This window comes from Orcinus orca, chromosome 17 (genome assembly GCF_937001465.1).
Source record: "Orcinus orca chromosome 17, mOrcOrc1.1, whole genome shotgun sequence".
NCBI lineage: Eukaryota > Metazoa > Chordata > Mammalia > Artiodactyla > Delphinidae > Orcinus > Orcinus orca.
This window is the reverse complement of record NC_064575.1, coordinates 71,280,956-71,297,466: the sequence shown is the minus strand read 5'-3', so window position 1 is coordinate 71,297,466 and position 16,511 is coordinate 71,280,956. Positions and strand designations below refer to the sequence as shown.

Below are 16,511 nucleotides of genomic sequence, written 5' to 3'. Positions count from 1 at the left end.
GTGTGAGGAGTGCAAGGCTCAGAGAAGTTGGGTAGGTTGTCTAAGGTCACCTGGTCAGTAAGCGGTAGAGCTAAGTATCAAACTTGAATTTGCCTGATATGAAAGCTCGTGCTTTTGACCACTGGACTCTGCTGTTTGCCTTCAATGTTTTCAGAATCCCCATAGTGAGGACACAGGAAAGACTTGTGGATTGAATGATCTGGAATGCCATGTGTTATGGACTGAATGTTCGTCCTCCACTCCCCAAATTTGTATGTTGGAGCCTTACCCCCAGTGTGACTGTATTTGGAGGTGGGACCTCTAAGGGAGGTTAAATGAGGTCATAACAATGGGGCCCTGACCCCATATAATTAGTGTCCTTATAAGAAGAGACAGCAGAGAGCTTGTTCTCTCCGAGTGCACACACCAAGGAAAGGCCATGTGAGGACACAGCAAGAAGGCGGCCATTTGCAAGTGAGGAAGAGAGTCATCACCAGAAACAGAATTGGCTGGAACCTTGACCTTGGACTTCCAGCCTCCAGAAACTGTAAGAAAACAAATTTCTGCCGTTTAAGCCACCCAATCTATGGTATTTTGTTATGGCAGCTTGAGCAGACTAATTAATACACCATGTTTTACGGAAGCCAAATTGCCAGGTCTAGGAAGGTAAATTCTTCCTTCGTTCCTCCCCTCCTTCTCTCCCTCCCTCATTTAAGTAGTGACAATGGAGAGAAGCACACGAATCCCGAGGAGCTCCCAAGCGTCTCAGACTGGTGGCCCATGGTTCACACACCAGCCACAAAGTTGTTTTGTTGGGCTGGCGTGTGTTTTAAAAAACCCACAAGGAAGCAGAATGCTCTTAGGCGGGGCACACATTGTCCGGTGCTTCCACAAGCCACACTGCTCCCTGCTGTCCTTTGTCCCTCTATCTGAGGGCTGTGTTAGGTGCCAGTGACACCGGGTGAGCTGTGCCGCAATGGGGTGTGGTTCAGGGTGCCCTGGGGCAGAGTGACGCTGGACAGGGAGAAGGGCATGGGAGATGGTGGGTCAGAGGAGGCTGCAGAGAGAAGGTGGCTTTGGCCTGGTGCGTGGAGGATGGATGGGAAATCACCAGCCAGAAGGGGAAGGAGTGTGCCTTCCAAGGAGGGCAGCAGAGAGGCGAGGTCCAGAGCAAGGGCATGGCCTGAGCAGGGAGCAGCTGGTAGTTGAGTGTGGCTGAGAGTGAAGGTGGAGGGGCTAGGACGTGGGCTGGAGGGTAGGTGCCGTGGGCACAGGGAGGCCCTGCACACCACGACAAGGAGTTTGGACATTGTCCTGTCCAGGAGTCATGACCAGCAGTCCCGGTAGGCTTCAACCAGGGAGGGGTCACCGGACAATCTGTGTCAACGTGTGCAGAACCTGGGTTTACCACCTCCTCGTTGTGTGACTATATGCACATGTCGCCCTGGGGCTGTGTGGTCTCAGGCACCTCATCTGTGAAATGGGAGTCATAATGCTATATATCTCAACAGGGTATTGTGGGGATTAGAAGGACATAAAACGTGAAAAGCCCCTAGCACAGTTCCTGGCACATCAAAGGTACTCAGTAAAAGATGGCCACCGTTCTGACAGGAATTCATTACTAATCTAGTGGTGACAACAGTGTAGGAGGTGGCTGGGAGCAATCGAAGACTCTGTTTGCTAAGATTATTACAGTAAAGTAAGAAAAACCCTGAGGAAGGACCCAGGAAATACTCATAGGAGACAGGAGGAGATAAATGCAACCTTAAGATCAGCCTTCTCCACCTCTATTTCCTCGTCTGTAAAATGGGACTCTCCCTGCCCGTCCACACAGGGTCTCTACGTGAATCAAGTGAGAACAGAGATGTGAGAGTGCTTTTAAAGTTAATCAACACCAGAGGACCACATGGGTTTCATAGATATTTTTTTATCCCACAGAGAGGAAAGATGTCTGGGGGCAGATGAGCACCTGTGGGCTCTTATTTCTGCAAACAATCAAGGCAAGAAAAGTAGCAAATGACAGGACAGCAAGACACAAGAGAGAACCTGATGGAAATGAAGCCTGGATCGTGGACCTTCCTGTGATAGCCTTAATCCTGCTGCATCCCAGTCACCTATACTTCTTGCACTCATACCAATGACTCAAAAGTACTACCAAGTTCTCAGCCTTACAAGCATAGTTTTTTCAAGCTGAAAATATGATTGAATGCATTCCCCACAATTTACAGATGAAGCTGAGAGTCACAAAAGAGAGCTGGTTAAAACCCATCCTCAGGAGACATACGGCCCGCGTTCCCATCCCGGCTCTGCCGATCGTGAGCTGTATGATTTTGGTCAAGTTATTCGACATCTCTGTGTTTCTGTGACTAGGATTACTGGAGTTAATAAGAGTACTTGTTCCCATGATTGGTTGGGGAGCTAAATGAGTTAATATGCATAAAGCACTTGGAATGTCTCTAACACCTGGTAAGACTCAGGGAATAAGGGGTACTGTTACTATTTAAGGGCACAGGTTATCTCAGTGGTAGAGCTGAGAGTGCATCTTTGCATGGTCCCACACTGAAATATTTGATTCTTATCAACACACCATGTTTACTAAAGGCGGAAAATGGACTGACTTGTTTTTGGAATAAAGGGCACATTCACGCAGCCTGCATGCCCCATTTCCAGAACATTCCGGGCCACTGAAGTCTGACAGTAACTGAATAGAGCAACAGTGCCTCATGGACACCCTTCTTACCCCCTCACGTTGTACCATCAGGGGAGGCAGCAGAAAGAGCTCTCACAATTTAAAGAATTAAACAGGAAGGAGACCCAGAGCAAATTGGGAGCAATCAGCTTAGACGTGCTGGGCTCGGCTATTGTCGTCCTGGTACATTCATGTCGTGCGTTTCCGTTTCCAAAGGTCTGTCACCACAGTCTCTCGTTTCTGTCTCGTGACAGATGGTGATTCGGAAAGTGGGTTCTGGCAGGAGACGAGCTGGTTCAGATCCTGCTGCTGCCTTTCCCTCGTCGGGTAGCCCAGGACATTCATTTACTGTCTCTGTGCCCCGGACAAAATAAGGGTGTGACAACACTGACATCACTGGTTGTTGGGAGACCAGGAGGATGTGTGCAGAGCCAGAGCCCGGCTCGTAATCACTCCCTTGTCCAGAAAGCGCTTCTCATGTGCTTAACACGTGCTTGGGGCTGAGGACCCAGCAGCCATCGAAACACAGTTTCTCCCTCCACAGACTCGAGTGTGACGGGGAAAGCACGCAATGCCACAAGCGCATAAACATCCGGCGCCGGGTAGCAAGCTGTGCTTTGAAAAAGACAGGTCGAGAGGATGGAGATCTGTGGGGATGCCGGCTGAGCTATGACCCTGCGGTGGGCAGGGAAGGCCTCCGTGACAGCGTGTCTTTTAAGCACAGACTGAATGAAATGAGGCAGAAAACCACAAAGATAGCTGGGAAAAGAGTGTTCTAGGCTTAGAAAGTAGCAAGCACAAATGCAAGTGTGTGTGTGTGGGGGGGTGTTTTGTTCAAGGCTGGTGGCAGAGAGGAAGGTGATCACGTGGGCCTGGGGGTTACCATAAGGCCTTTGGCTTCTGCTCTGAGTGAGACGGGGGAACCACTGGAGGGTTTGGAGCAGGCGAGTGACAATCTGACCTGTGTTTTGAGGAGACGGTCGGGGGTGCGTGCATGAAGTGACGGAGGGGCGGCAGCTACGGGACGAGCTGAGAGGACAGCCACCGGTGACTGCAGTGACCCACGTGAGAGACGAGGGGGCTTGAACCGGGGGACGGGGGTGCAGGTGGCAGGAAGCAGCACCACGGTGCTGAATATAAGACTCCAGAGGTGCCCCTCACAGCCACCAAAATGGGAAGAGCGTCCCCTGGAGGGGTGCAACGTGGTGGTACTGAAAGATGGTGGTCACACTGGGGATATATTTTGAAGGCAGAATAGACAGGACTTATAGATGGAATGAGGTGTGAGAGAAAAAGAGGAAACCAGGATTATTTAAAGGATGGAGTACACAGAGGTAACTATTTACCGAGAGGTTGAAGAATGAGTCAAGAGTTAGTTTTAGACGTGTTCAGTTTGGGAAGCCTCTTCACAAATGCTAGGGATGATGGTGATGGTGATGGTGATGGTGATGGTGATGGTGATGATGGTGATGGTGGTGATGATGGTGATGGTGGTGATGATGGTGATGGTGACAGTTGTGACAGTGGTGGTGATGGTAATGGTGGCGATGATGATGGTGATGGTGGTGATAATGGTAATGGTGATAGTGATGATGGTGACGGTGGTGATGGTGGTGGTGGCGATGGGGGTGGTGATGATGGTGATGGTGGTGATGGTGATGGTGGTGATGGTGATGGCGATGGTGATGGTGGTGATGATGATGGTGATGGTGGTGATAATGGTAATGGTGATGGTGATGGTGGTGATGGTGAAGGTGACAGTTGTGACAGTGGTGGTGATGGTAATGGTGGTGATGGTGATGGTGGCAATGGGGGTGGTGATGGTGGTGATGGTGATGGCGGTGATGGTGGTGGCAATGGTGATGGTGGTGATGATGATGGTGATTATGAAATGATGGCTTGCTGAGGATTATGACAAAAGCAAACACTGAGTGTTTGCTGTGTGATAGGCACGGCTCAAAGGACTTTAGACGGATAAACTTGTGTAGTCTCCATAACGGGATCTCCATTATCATCCTCATTTAATAAACCAGTGTAGTGGGTTGAATTGTGCCCCCTCCGCCGCAAATGATATGTCTATGTCCTAGTCCCCAGAATCTGCGAATGTGACCTTATTTGAAAAGAGTCTTCCTAGGTGTAACTAAGTACAGGATCTCAAGATGAGATCACCCTGGCTTATCCAAATGGGCCCTGGATTCAATGGCAAGTATCCTAATAAGAAACACCTGGAGAAGAAACCCACAGACAGAAGAGAAGGTGATGTGAAGGCAGAGGTGGAGTTGGGAGTGAGGCAGCCACAAGGAACACCAACAACTTCTAGAAGCTGGAAGAAGCCAGGAAGGGTTTTCTCCTAGCCTTTGGAGACAGCAGCGTCCTGCTCACTCTTGATTTTGCACCTCTGGCCTCCAGCACTGTGAGAGATCAAATTTTTGTTGTTTTAAGTCATCACGTTTGTGGTCCTCTGTTATAGCAATCACAGGAAACCAACATAACAAGGAAATCCAGGCACAGAGATATTAACGTAACTTGCTCAAAGTCACACAGCAAGCAAGTAGCCCAGCTGGCAACGTTTGCCTCCAGAGCGGCTCACTCGGTAGGTGAGTATTGTTCACCCTGTGTCTCCAAGGAGGAAATGGAGGTCAGAGCCTCAAGGCCACACCGAGGAACACAGCTGGTGAAAGGCAGTACCAGGCTCCCTTGAGTCTCTAGCAGGGAGGCCGGATGCCTTTCCCACTCTCGATCCCCACCTCTCCACTTTGAAAAATCCAGAAAGGCTCTTGTCCAGACCCTCTAATGCTTCTTGGCAGCCACCCCATGCATCCAGGGCTTTGCCGGGAATCCCGTCCAATCTGGTGATTCCAGTTTACAGCTGCTGGGTCCATGTACAAGTGACCCCAGGGACACCCTGGCGGGCTGGCGGCCTCAGTCAACAGATTTCAGTGGCACCAGGATTCACAGCAGTCACTCAGGAACGGCATATGATCTGGATTTCAAAACTGCCTCCTCTTTCTGTGATACTGACACTGAAAACCTCTCGGCTACCTCCCTACCAGGGACACGAGGACTGAAAAGGGAGGGCTGCTGGGGCAGGGCACACCGGCTGCCCCTGAACCTCTGCCAGCAGCTAAAATCAGTCTCTGAAGAAACAGTGATTGTCCACTTCCTCTCCCACTGATGCCCAGGAAAATATTTTACCGGACAAAACCCAAATATTGGGAATCCAGGGAAAACATCCTCCCTCCCTTTCCGCTCCCCACCGCCCCCGCCCCCCGCGCCTCCTGCCTTGTCAAAGCTTCATCATTTTAAGAGAGATAGACAGTGGGACCTGCAACAAACAGGGCCTGTGAAGAGGGCCCAGGCCTCTTCCCACACAGAACCGCGTCCTTAGAGCACCTAATGAGAGGAGGGTAGTTAGTTTCGGGGTTGGGGTGGGAATCGGGGGCAGGGGGAGGTGTTCTATTTATGAAGAATACAATCATTACGTTCAGGTCGCTGGAGGGAGCCAGCGGGCTGGAACAAATTTGGGGGCTGGGGGAAAGGGAGGCGAGTGGCAAAGGCATGAGTGCAATGGCTGCCGCATAGCACAGGGAGATCAGCCCGGTGCTTTGTGACCACCTAGAGGGGTGGGATAGGGAGGGTGGGAGGGAGGGAGATGCAAGAGGGAGGGGATATGGGAACATATGTATATGTATAACTGATTCACTTTGTTATAAAGCAGAAACTAGCACACCATTGTAAAGTAATTATACTCCAATAAAGATGTAAAAAAAACCAAAAACCAAAAACCAAAAAAAACCCAGGGCTGTCTCCCCCGGGGCTGGCTGGCCTCCGGGGGCCCAGGGGGCTCAGCAGGCCCCTGCTCTCTCCCCTAAGGCACACACGTACACAAGCACAACAACACACGTGTTCTTCCGATCAAACACACACTCACTCGTTCATTCCTCTTTGAGGACACATTTTAAACACAGTCACAGAACTGACCCTGCCCAAAGCGAACCACTGTCTCAACGAGGTCCCCGTGGCAGAGCCTGCACGTTCATCTCCACGATGCCCAAGACACGTGTGGAAGCCCTCCTCTGGAGCTGTCTTCAGAGTCAGGTTACGAGGCAACGCGTAAAACTGGGCCCATTATCGTTTAATCGCCCCTGATTCAGACCACCCTTCCCCGACAACTGTATTTCTAAAGGGCGTCAGTCCTGGTTCCACAGATGTGAGCCGTGAAGCCACCCTCAAAGGGCAGAGATTTGCCAACACCAAGAACAGTGCGGTGTTGGGGGACGTTCTTGAATGTTCTTGGGGGTCTCGGAGGTTCCGAGCCAGGGCGCCACCTTGGGAATAAGGGGTAAACTTCCCAAAGGGGCGACCTGGGTGACCGCACCACCCCTTTGCATAGGTGGGCGCTGGGCATGATTATTTTTATTGTTTTCTAAAAGTCAGTTGTATAATGTCATGGCACCTGCTCTGGGCGTGGCCCTGGCCAGGCACATGGCAGCTGGAGAGTCACAAGGTACAGGGCAAGGCCTCTGTCTCCCTCTACCCAATGCGGGAGCCAAGACTCACACCTGCGGAGTCACCTGCGATGGTAGGGGTGGGGCCCGGGATGGCTGGAGAAGGGTGCCGTGAGGCCGGGGGTCAGGGAAGGAGGAGGTGGAGGCGGGGTCTGGACCCCACTTCAAAGAATGTGGCCGGGCTTCCCTGGTGGCGCAGTGGTTGAGAGTCCGCCTGCTGATGCAGGGGACGCGGGTTCGTGCCCCGGTCTGGGGAGATCCCACATGCCGCGGAGCGGCTGGGCCCGTGAGCCATGGCCGCTGAGCCTGCGCGTCCGGAGTCTGTGCTCCGCAACGGGAGGGGCCACAACAGTGAGAGGCCCGCGTGATGAGCGGCAGGGGGCACCGGGGCAGGAGGCAGGGAGGGGACAGGCTCCGAGCGGTCCTGGATGGTGTGTTCAACCTACCTCACAGGGGATGGGGACTTGCAAGGGAGAGAAGGGGGAGATGGGGGAGGAGAATTTCAAAGGGATCCAGGCCCGGCAGCAGCCTTCCCGGCTCACTTTGGATCCCTTCTGAGCGTGGCATCCAGAAATACCGCGCATCCTACACAGCTCGGAGTTGATTCCACTGCTGAGAGTGTACGACGCAGTTTCACTGTGCCTCAGTTTCTCTATCTAGAAACTAACCATACAAACAACAGTAGCTACTGTTCACCGGCCAGCCCCGTTCCAAGGACCTCAACTCTTAATCTAGCCATTCCATAGTTACGTCACTTTTACACGCTCTTGGCTACTGTAGGCCTCCGGCTCTCAGAGCTTAACACGCTGTTTATCTCACCTCAGAGACTGTGGAAGGCTAAAATCAAATAATGCATATAAAAGAGGTCTTTTAATTAAATGACACTCCACCAAAGCTCATTATTGTTGTCGATGTTATTAGCATTTTACTAGCCTTCATCTACCTCAGGGTAAAGGTTATTTAAGGCCTGAGTACAACATTAAAAAAAAAAAAGCATCACTTTCAAACATTAGCAGAGGAAAGATCCCGTGGAGACTGGCAAAAGAAAAAGTTACCCAAAGCCTGAAACACGAGAAGGCAGGACATGGGGGTTTTTGTTTGTTTCTTGTACGGGCCACAACGTTCTCAGAAGAGGTCATTAATGGCTTTCTGGTTCCTTGGCGGCAGAAGGAACACAGCACCTTGCCATCGGCGGCATTTTTCACAGACCGGCTGCCCGGGGGTGGACCTGAGTGCACCCAGCTCACATAAAGCATTTATTCAATGCCCAGGAGCAAGTGAATACGACCTGCTCTCTGCCATCAGAAGGCCCAGTGTTTGGAATAAGATACCCTCCTTCCAAAAACAAATGCAAGTAGAGCCCCTGATTCGCCCCTCCCCCCACCACCTCTGAAACCTGTTCCTCCGCAGACGTACCCACCGTCCACCGCCCATCAACCCACTGGGAAGCTGGAAGCCATCCTTGGTTCTCCCTCTTCATCAACATCCACGGCCAACCTACCCTAAGGCCATCTTGTGACCTCCACTCTCTGACCCACCTTCTCTTTATCTCCGTGAGCGCTGTTATCATTTCTTGCCTGAACGTCCAAAGCCACCTCCCAAGTGGCCTCCTTGGTTCCACTTTTGCTCTCTCCCTTCTCTACCAAGAGATCTTCTAAAAATGTACATAAGATTGCAGTACTTTCCTGCTTAAGCACACTGAACTGAGAGCAATCCAAATTTCTTTACCAAATCCTACAAGGCCCAGTGGGACGCGGTTCCTGACTGTCTTTCCCACTCAGCATCAGCGTGAAACTGTCTTCTCTCCCCCGAGGAATGGGCAGAATCATACTTACCTTCCAGGACGGTTGTGAGGCCACTAGGAGTGGGGAATACCTAAAACTGCTCTGTAAACCAGAAAATGCTGTACAGTGTAACCTCTATTCCATTATAATTGGGCTTTTGTGTTTTGACTCCTGTTTTCATGGTTTCCAGTTCATTAATATCTTTCATTGTTTGCAATTTTATATCCTTTTCAGATATAAGGATATTTATATGCACAAGGTAGTACTGAAAACTACCATGCCAGCATCTTGGTATTCCAAAGATAACAGCCCAGCTACGGTGTGCTTAAAACCTCGACAATATTTGTCCTTCCCAGGGCAGAAAATCAAAGTTTTAACTATGCAGTCAGATTGCCAGAGGCCTAGAGAGAGATCTCATTTAAATGATGAACCAGTTCATTCTCTCACGAAAATGATGCAAGAATGTGATCTTCAACATCTCTCCAACATTTTCAGTAGCAGCAGATAATGTTTATTAAGCCCCTACTTTGTACCAGTCCCTGTATTAAACACTTTTAATGCTTTACCTTCGTTAATCCTGACAGCAACATTAAGAGGTGTTATAATTGTCCAGACGAGGAAGGTGAAGCTCAGAGAGGTTAAGTAACTTACCTAAGGGCACACCGCTAATGAGAAATGTCCAATCCTCTATTTTAATAGCCCATGTTCTTTTGTTCTACCCTATGTGTGTTGCAGGCAGGAGAACCAGGAATGTGTCTATCTGTGAAAGGGGAAGAGGGATAATTGGGAGATGGGGGTTTAGGCAAGTACAAGGCCACCAAGCCCTATGGATGCAAGGGATTTGGGGCAGTAGACTCTCCTTAACTTCAAGCTTCACTCCTCCGAGACTTTCGTTCTATCTTGCAAAGTTAGACGATGCCCAACAGGTTTCCCCATAATCAGTGAAAAAGAGTATAAGTCTCTCCTGTGAAGGGTAGTCACTGCCTTTTTGTTATTTACACCAAGAAATGTGTGTGTGCATGCATGTGTCTGTGTGTGTCTGAGAGACAGACAGAGAGGCAGAGAAGGCGCTCTGGCCAGAGAGATTCCCAGAGAAGTTCTCCTGTCACTTCACTCACTGTTTGCCAAACAATCACCCACATGGAAATAGCAACAGGACCACCAGGGCAATACCCTCCTTCTACTGTCAGTTCTCTAGTGCCCCAAAACTCGCTGTGCAACTTCATGCAAGTTACCTCCTCCCTCTGGGCCTCGGGTTTCTCATCAGTAAAGCGAAACATCTAGATTCCTAGAATTTCATCCAGCTCTCAGACTGGAGGGATGCTCTCAGATCCATGATCTCTTTTTTTTTTTTCTTTTGCAGTACGCGGGCCTTTCACCCCTGTGGCCTCTCCCGTTGCGGAGCACAGCCTCAGCGGCCACGGCTCACGGGCCCAGCCGCTCCGTGGCACGTGGGATCTTCCCGGACCGGGGCACGAACCCGCGTCCCCTGCATCGGCAGGCGGACTCCCAACCACTGCGCCACCAGGGAAGCCCCCACGATCTCTTTTGCTATCACCACCTCCCTGAGGAGACGGGTAAGTCAGACTGGCCATGGGAGGCTGGGGGAAGGTGCCATGGTTGAGTGAAAGATCCTGGACCAGAGCTATTGACTTTCGACGCCAATTCCAATGTCAGTAGACTCCACCAAGCTGCCTTCAAGGGTGCGGACAGAGCTTGTGCAGGACCTATGCGTGTCTGTCCTCTTAAAACAGAAAGGATAGCACGCCGAAGCCACTGTGTGGGGGGCTCTGGCCACGCCAATGGATCAGTGTTTGAGGGCAGTTCCTTCGTTTATTCCCTCCTCCCTCCCTCCCTCCCTCCCTCTCTCCCTTCCTTCCTTTTCTTTGCAGAGGGAAGAGAACAGGTAGAAGTAGGAGATGCCGCCCAAAAGGTATGGATGGCTTGAAAAACTTGAGATCCCTGCCAGACATAAAAATAACTGAAAACAAGACAAAACAACACACACACAAGCATGATCTGTGCTGTGTGTGTGTGTGTGTGTCTGTGTTGGCGAATGGTAAGATTAAAGAGCTAAGTGTGGAAAAAGCCCTCATGGCCACTTGTATTTCCTAGTTACTCTGTGTTTTATATGTTTGCACAAATCAATGAGCTTCCTATTAAACAACAGGCCAATTTTCACATGTTAGAGGGAAAGAAGCTCCCCCACTAAGACGCACCAGCTGGGAGAGTTGAACTCACGACTCAACCTTTTCCACGTCTATCTGTTCCCTGGGATCCGGTACCAACAGTTCTACTATTCCAGGGCGCTTACAGGCAAACAGAACATTGGCCAGGCCAGAACCCACGCAGAACCCCAGTAGGCTGGGATCCAGCAGCAGACCACCGTTTTCACCCCAGGAGCTCAGCCTTCAAGAGCTGCAACGGTCCCCGCTTACACGAGGGGTCCCTTCAAAGTGGGTGAAACGAGACGCGCAGCAAGCAGGCTGTCCCGCGGGTGTGAACCAAGGGCCACCGCCGGCAGGGCACAATTTGTGGGGAACTAATGAAAGCCTCCTCCAACCCCAAATCCCACCCCCAACCTGGGTGGTGACCCCTCTCTGAACCTGGCTGGAAACTCTCCTGACACTCCAGGCGGAGACAAAGACAGGCCTCGTGGGGTAAAGGAAATAGCCCAAGCTTCCCTCTAGAAAGTCCTCGTGGTATTTGTAGCAAGTGCAATCTCAGACGATCACTTAATCTCATCCTTTGTTTTTGAATCTGCAAACCCTATATAATAATGAGAGACATGGATTGTAGACTTCTAGCACAGGGCCTGGCATGTAGCGTGTATCATACTAAATGGTAGCTGTTATTATAATATCTCAATAATTTCGAAGGTCTCTGTTAAAAGTTCATGTGCTGACAGGACTGCTCCGCCCCGGCCGTCGCCCACGAGTAAAGATGCCTTTGCTGGCTGGCTCGGGAAATGAGCTAGGGCAGTGGTTCTCCAAGTGTGGTTCCCTGCATCACCTGGGAATTCGTTTGAAGTGCGCATTTGTGGACCCCCCTCTGAACTACTGAATCAGAAATTCTGGGGGTGGTGCCCAGTCATTTCGCACCCCCGCCCCGTGACTCTGACGCCTGCCAAAGCTGGAGAACTATTGAGCTCAGCAATGACTGCCAAGTCTGGCTGATGAGCAGAATTTCCTGGGAGTGTTTAGAGGAGAAAGGCAGGTCCCTGGGCCCATCTCCCAGGGACTCAGAGTCATCAGGTTCTGGGAAGCTGCCTGGGAGTCAGCATTTTAACAGGCTCCTCAGGGGAGTCCACTGAGCTAGAGGTTGGGTTTGTTGGGGAGAGGGGAGCACAGAGGCTGGGAGAGACCCAGGGATGGGGGTTCCTGGGAAGGGACTGGGAGGGCAGGCCTGGCAGAGCTGGGGGTGCTGAGATGTAAGACACACTGAAGACCAAAGTTCTCATAGTTCTATAGATTATGAGATGGAATCTCCTACCATCTTCTCATTTTCCATCCAGGGAAACTGAGCTCCAAAGAGAAGCGACTATTCTAAGTCCATGCAGCTCATGCTTGGAAGAGCTGGGACTGGAGCCAGGGGTCTCCCTTCCAGAGCCAGCGCCCTTTCCACCGAGCCCCACAAGCTCACGCTCACGTGTTCCCTCCCTCTCAGCATCTCTCTCTGCGCTGAGCACTGAATCCACGCGCATTCCCTCAGTGTTGACCGTGAGGGTGAGATCTAGGGAGGAGTTGGAGTCAGACCTCAGACCTGAGTGCAAATCTAGCCTCAGTCACTGAGCAGCTGAGCCATCAAGTCACCCTCTCAAGGCCTCAGTTGCCATATCTGTAAAATGGGGATAAAATCTGATGTCACAAAGCTGCCGAGCAGGTCAGCAGCCGATGACTCAGGCGAAGGTGATTTCCAAGCTGTCCATCACCCCCACAAGCACAGGGGCTAGAGAAGAAGGAGCAGGGCTCACTATGACCTCTTGCCTAGAAGCACTTACCATCTAGCCGAGGCAGAAGAAACACACTCAAGGCAACTGGAGAACAAGGAAGCGCTCAGCTCCACGCCGAGTGCAAGGTCACGCTTCAGTGCCTCTGCTCGGGCGCCGCTCTGCCTGGAACACCGGCCCCCAAAACCCTGTGGGTACAAGAATGCCCGGTCATTAGGCTCACAGTCTGGGCCTGACTTTCCCCACCCGGGAAGGCAGGAAGTAAAGCTCGTTCAGCTCTGTGGCCCCAGCATGTCTACATCTCAAAGGTGCGCTCCGGAAGTGGCTGATGCAGGTAGGGAGGCTTCTGGTCAGAGGGGCCTTAGAGGCCTGGAAGGGCCTTTTCAGGGGGGCCCGTGCCTCACAGAATTCCTGTAATGCCCCACTGGGGCAAGCATAGTGGGGACAAGGGCTTCAAACCAGCCAGAAGCCATCAGCCGACTCCTGGCCCTCCTACAGGCCCCCAGCGTGTCTATCATCCACCCCAGGGACCAAGGCTCTCAGGTGGGGTTGGCGGTTCCTTCACGGTCAGGAGGGAAGGAAAGTGAAACAGGAAGCATCAGCTCCACGCAAAGCGGCACCGAGATCTACAGAATAAGGGAAGACGCTAAGCAAGGGGCAGGCGCACAGGAAACAGCGATCCAAGCTAGGGCTCCCGAGGATCTGGTCATTTGTTTCTCCTGTTTCTCCCTCTTCTGGTCTGGAGGATCCAAGGAGGTGTCCAGAGGGAACAGGGCACTGCAGAGTGAAGAGCTCTAGAGACGGGACATTTCTCCCACTGCCCCTAGGAGCAGTGTGGCCTTGATCATACCACGTCAGTTCTCAGGGCCTTTAAAATGGGTACCAGGTGAATAAGGAACTGGTGGCTCGTTTTCCCCTGGAGGATAAAGCAAAGAACACAGCTAGCAGAGTGAATGCCCCTGGTCCAGCCAAGCAAAACAGGTTCAAAGCTGGCTCTGGGTCATGGCTGTGGTCTTTCCATGGAAAACTGATAATAACAATGATGGTGTTGAGGGTGACAGCTCATCTTTCCTGAGTGTGTCCTGGGCACCAGGAACCGGGCAAGCACTTTTCATTCATTACGCTGTTCAATCCTCGCAATGACCCTTACGGCGGATACTATCGTTATTCCCATTTTACAGTTGGGAAAACTGATACTCAGAGAAGTTACACCTGGGATCGTGGTCTGGTGGGTGGGGGAGGCAGGATTTGAACCCAGGCTGTCGGATTCCAGAGCCCACCTACTTTCCTACTGGAATCTTCTGAATCTGCGAGTCAGTATTCCACAGCTGGGAAATATGGGAGGATCTAGAAAGGCAATTACAATAATCATGTTCTAGACCCAGGACTAAGTCTGGAAAGAAAGATCACATTTGGAGCAAAAATTCAAAGTCTGCTGAATTATTCGCAGTACAGGAAACACAACTCAGAGACTTGGTTTAAATAGGCAGATCGGGTGTCCTGGAGGCAGCCCAGGCCTTCAGGGTAGACACCCTGGATTCTCGGCCACTGCCCCCACGCACCAGCCTGCTTAGCTGGGGTCAGGCAGCTGCTCTCCAGTCCATTTTCTCATCCATCAGTTATGCCAGGATATTCCTGCCTTCACCACCTCGCAGGTGGGCCCAGGTTAGCTGAGTCCCAGCAATGTCCACCTTCTTTCACCCCCAATTTTAAAAGATTTTGTCTCTCATACAGTAATTAGTTTCTCCATTAACAAAACAGCGAAGCATTTGTGTAAGTGCCAAAGTTTCTGATCAAAACAAAGTAACCGGGCTTCCCTGGTGGTGCAGTGGTTGAGAGTCCGCCTGCCGATGCAGGGGACGTGGGTTCGTGCCCCAGTCCGGGAACAGCCCACATGTCGTGGAGCGGCTGGGCCCGTGAGCCATGGCCGCTGAGCCTGCGCGTCCGGAGCCTGTGCTCCGCAACGGGAGAGGCCACAACAGTGAGAGGCCCGCGTACCGCAAAAAAAAACCAAACCAAAAGATCCCCAAAGTAACCATTGTCACCCACTTCCAGCCCAGAGCGAAAACAAAACAACCCCCAAACCCCCTACCACACCACAATATTTTTAGGCAGCCAGTGCCACTGTATCCTGGGTACTGTACAACGTCCACTGGTTTCTGGAATACTGACTCCCATTATGTGGACTTTTAGGAAAACACTGGCCTAAACAATTTCTGAGCTCTCCTCCAGCACCAAGTTCAACAAGTCTACAAAATCGATGCTGTCTCTTCGTGTGCTTGGCTAATTGTGAATGTCTAGTCACCGTTCTTCTTTTGTTTGCTCAGTCCTAGAAATGCAAAACCAGGGAGGACCCTTGGAGTCTAAAGGAGGTCATCTAAGGATACCCGTTGCGCAGGCCTCTGCCACTTCACACCGAGGGTGGAAAACACAGGGAACTCCTTGGGCCCGAGAGGCTGTAGCAGCTAAAACTATAAACAAGTTCAAGAAGTGTTTAGATGGACTCACGGAGGAGGGGACGACGGGTGAGGGGAATTAGGAGCATCAGGTCTCGTCCTTATACCCCTGCAGCTTTCCGTTTCCTGCTAGCAATACAGTATCTGGCGGGCAGAACACTGACGGTTCCACTGACAGCATAGCTGATGTTCTCATGCAAGGAGATTAAAAGAGGAAGGAAAACAAACAAAGAAAAAAAGAAACGAGTGTATATGATAGTTTCCTGCTTTGACATCTAACTTCTACGATCAGAAAAAAAAGAAAAATTTCCATTGTCGGAAATTTAGAAATAGAAGAGGAAACATAATCTCTGATTCCACGTCTAAGGATTAACTGCATTAACATTTTGCTATGTTTCCATCTGTGTGCCTGTTTTTTTTTTTTTGGTACGCGGGCCTCTCACTGTTGTGGCCTCTCCTGTTGCGGAGCACAGGCTCCGGACGCGCAGGCTCAGCGGCCATGGCTCACGGGCCCAGCCGCTCCGCAGCATGTGGGATCTTCCCAGACCGGGGCACGAACCCCTGTTCCCTGCATCGGCAGGCGGACTCTCAACCACTGCGCCACCAGGGAAGCCCTGTGTGTCTGTTTTTTAAAAAATAAAAACTCTATGTACAACACGTATCCTGCATTTTTCATTTAACATTGAAAAGAATCACATTACTTAATAGACATACTGTTGACTTAAGGATTTCTACTACTTATTTACTTAAGAATGAATTTATTTAATCGTTGAATTATTTTATCATTCACCTCTTGTTGGACATTGTTTTTCTTTTCCTAACTTTCTACTGTATAAATAATGCTGGGATAGACATGCCTACTGACTTCTCTTTGGAGAAATAACAGTAAATCTCAAAATCTTGGAGTGCACCATTTAATAAGTTTCTCTTACATAGACGAAGGGCAGGTGAGGGACAGGCTGGCGAGGACTTCCCCAGGGAGCCCTGAGTCTTGCTACAATACCATTTTAAAGGCTCAGTGCTTCTGGTACTCCCCCATCCCGCCGTTTCCCCTCCTTCTCCACAGCTATTTATTCATGCTGAAGACTCTTGCCTTGGTCCCGGCAAAACAGAGCGCTTAGAGAGCTAAAGAGACCCGCAGAGAGC

The 16,511-nt window shown here is 50.9% G+C and overlaps 1 protein-coding gene across 2 annotated transcripts in view; it reads right to left on the bottom strand.

The window, feature by feature from the left end:
• The window catches only part of ZHX2 (zinc fingers and homeoboxes 2), a 172,975-nt gene that overhangs the window by 108,011 nt on the left and 48,453 nt on the right, over positions 1-16,511 (bottom strand). For both annotated transcript variants that reach the window (XM_049700531.1, XM_049700532.1), the window contains exon 2: positions 12,961-13,097. The gene's annotated coding sequence lies outside the window, so the exon portion shown is untranslated. The remainder of the gene's footprint in view (positions 1-12,960; positions 13,098-16,511) is intronic.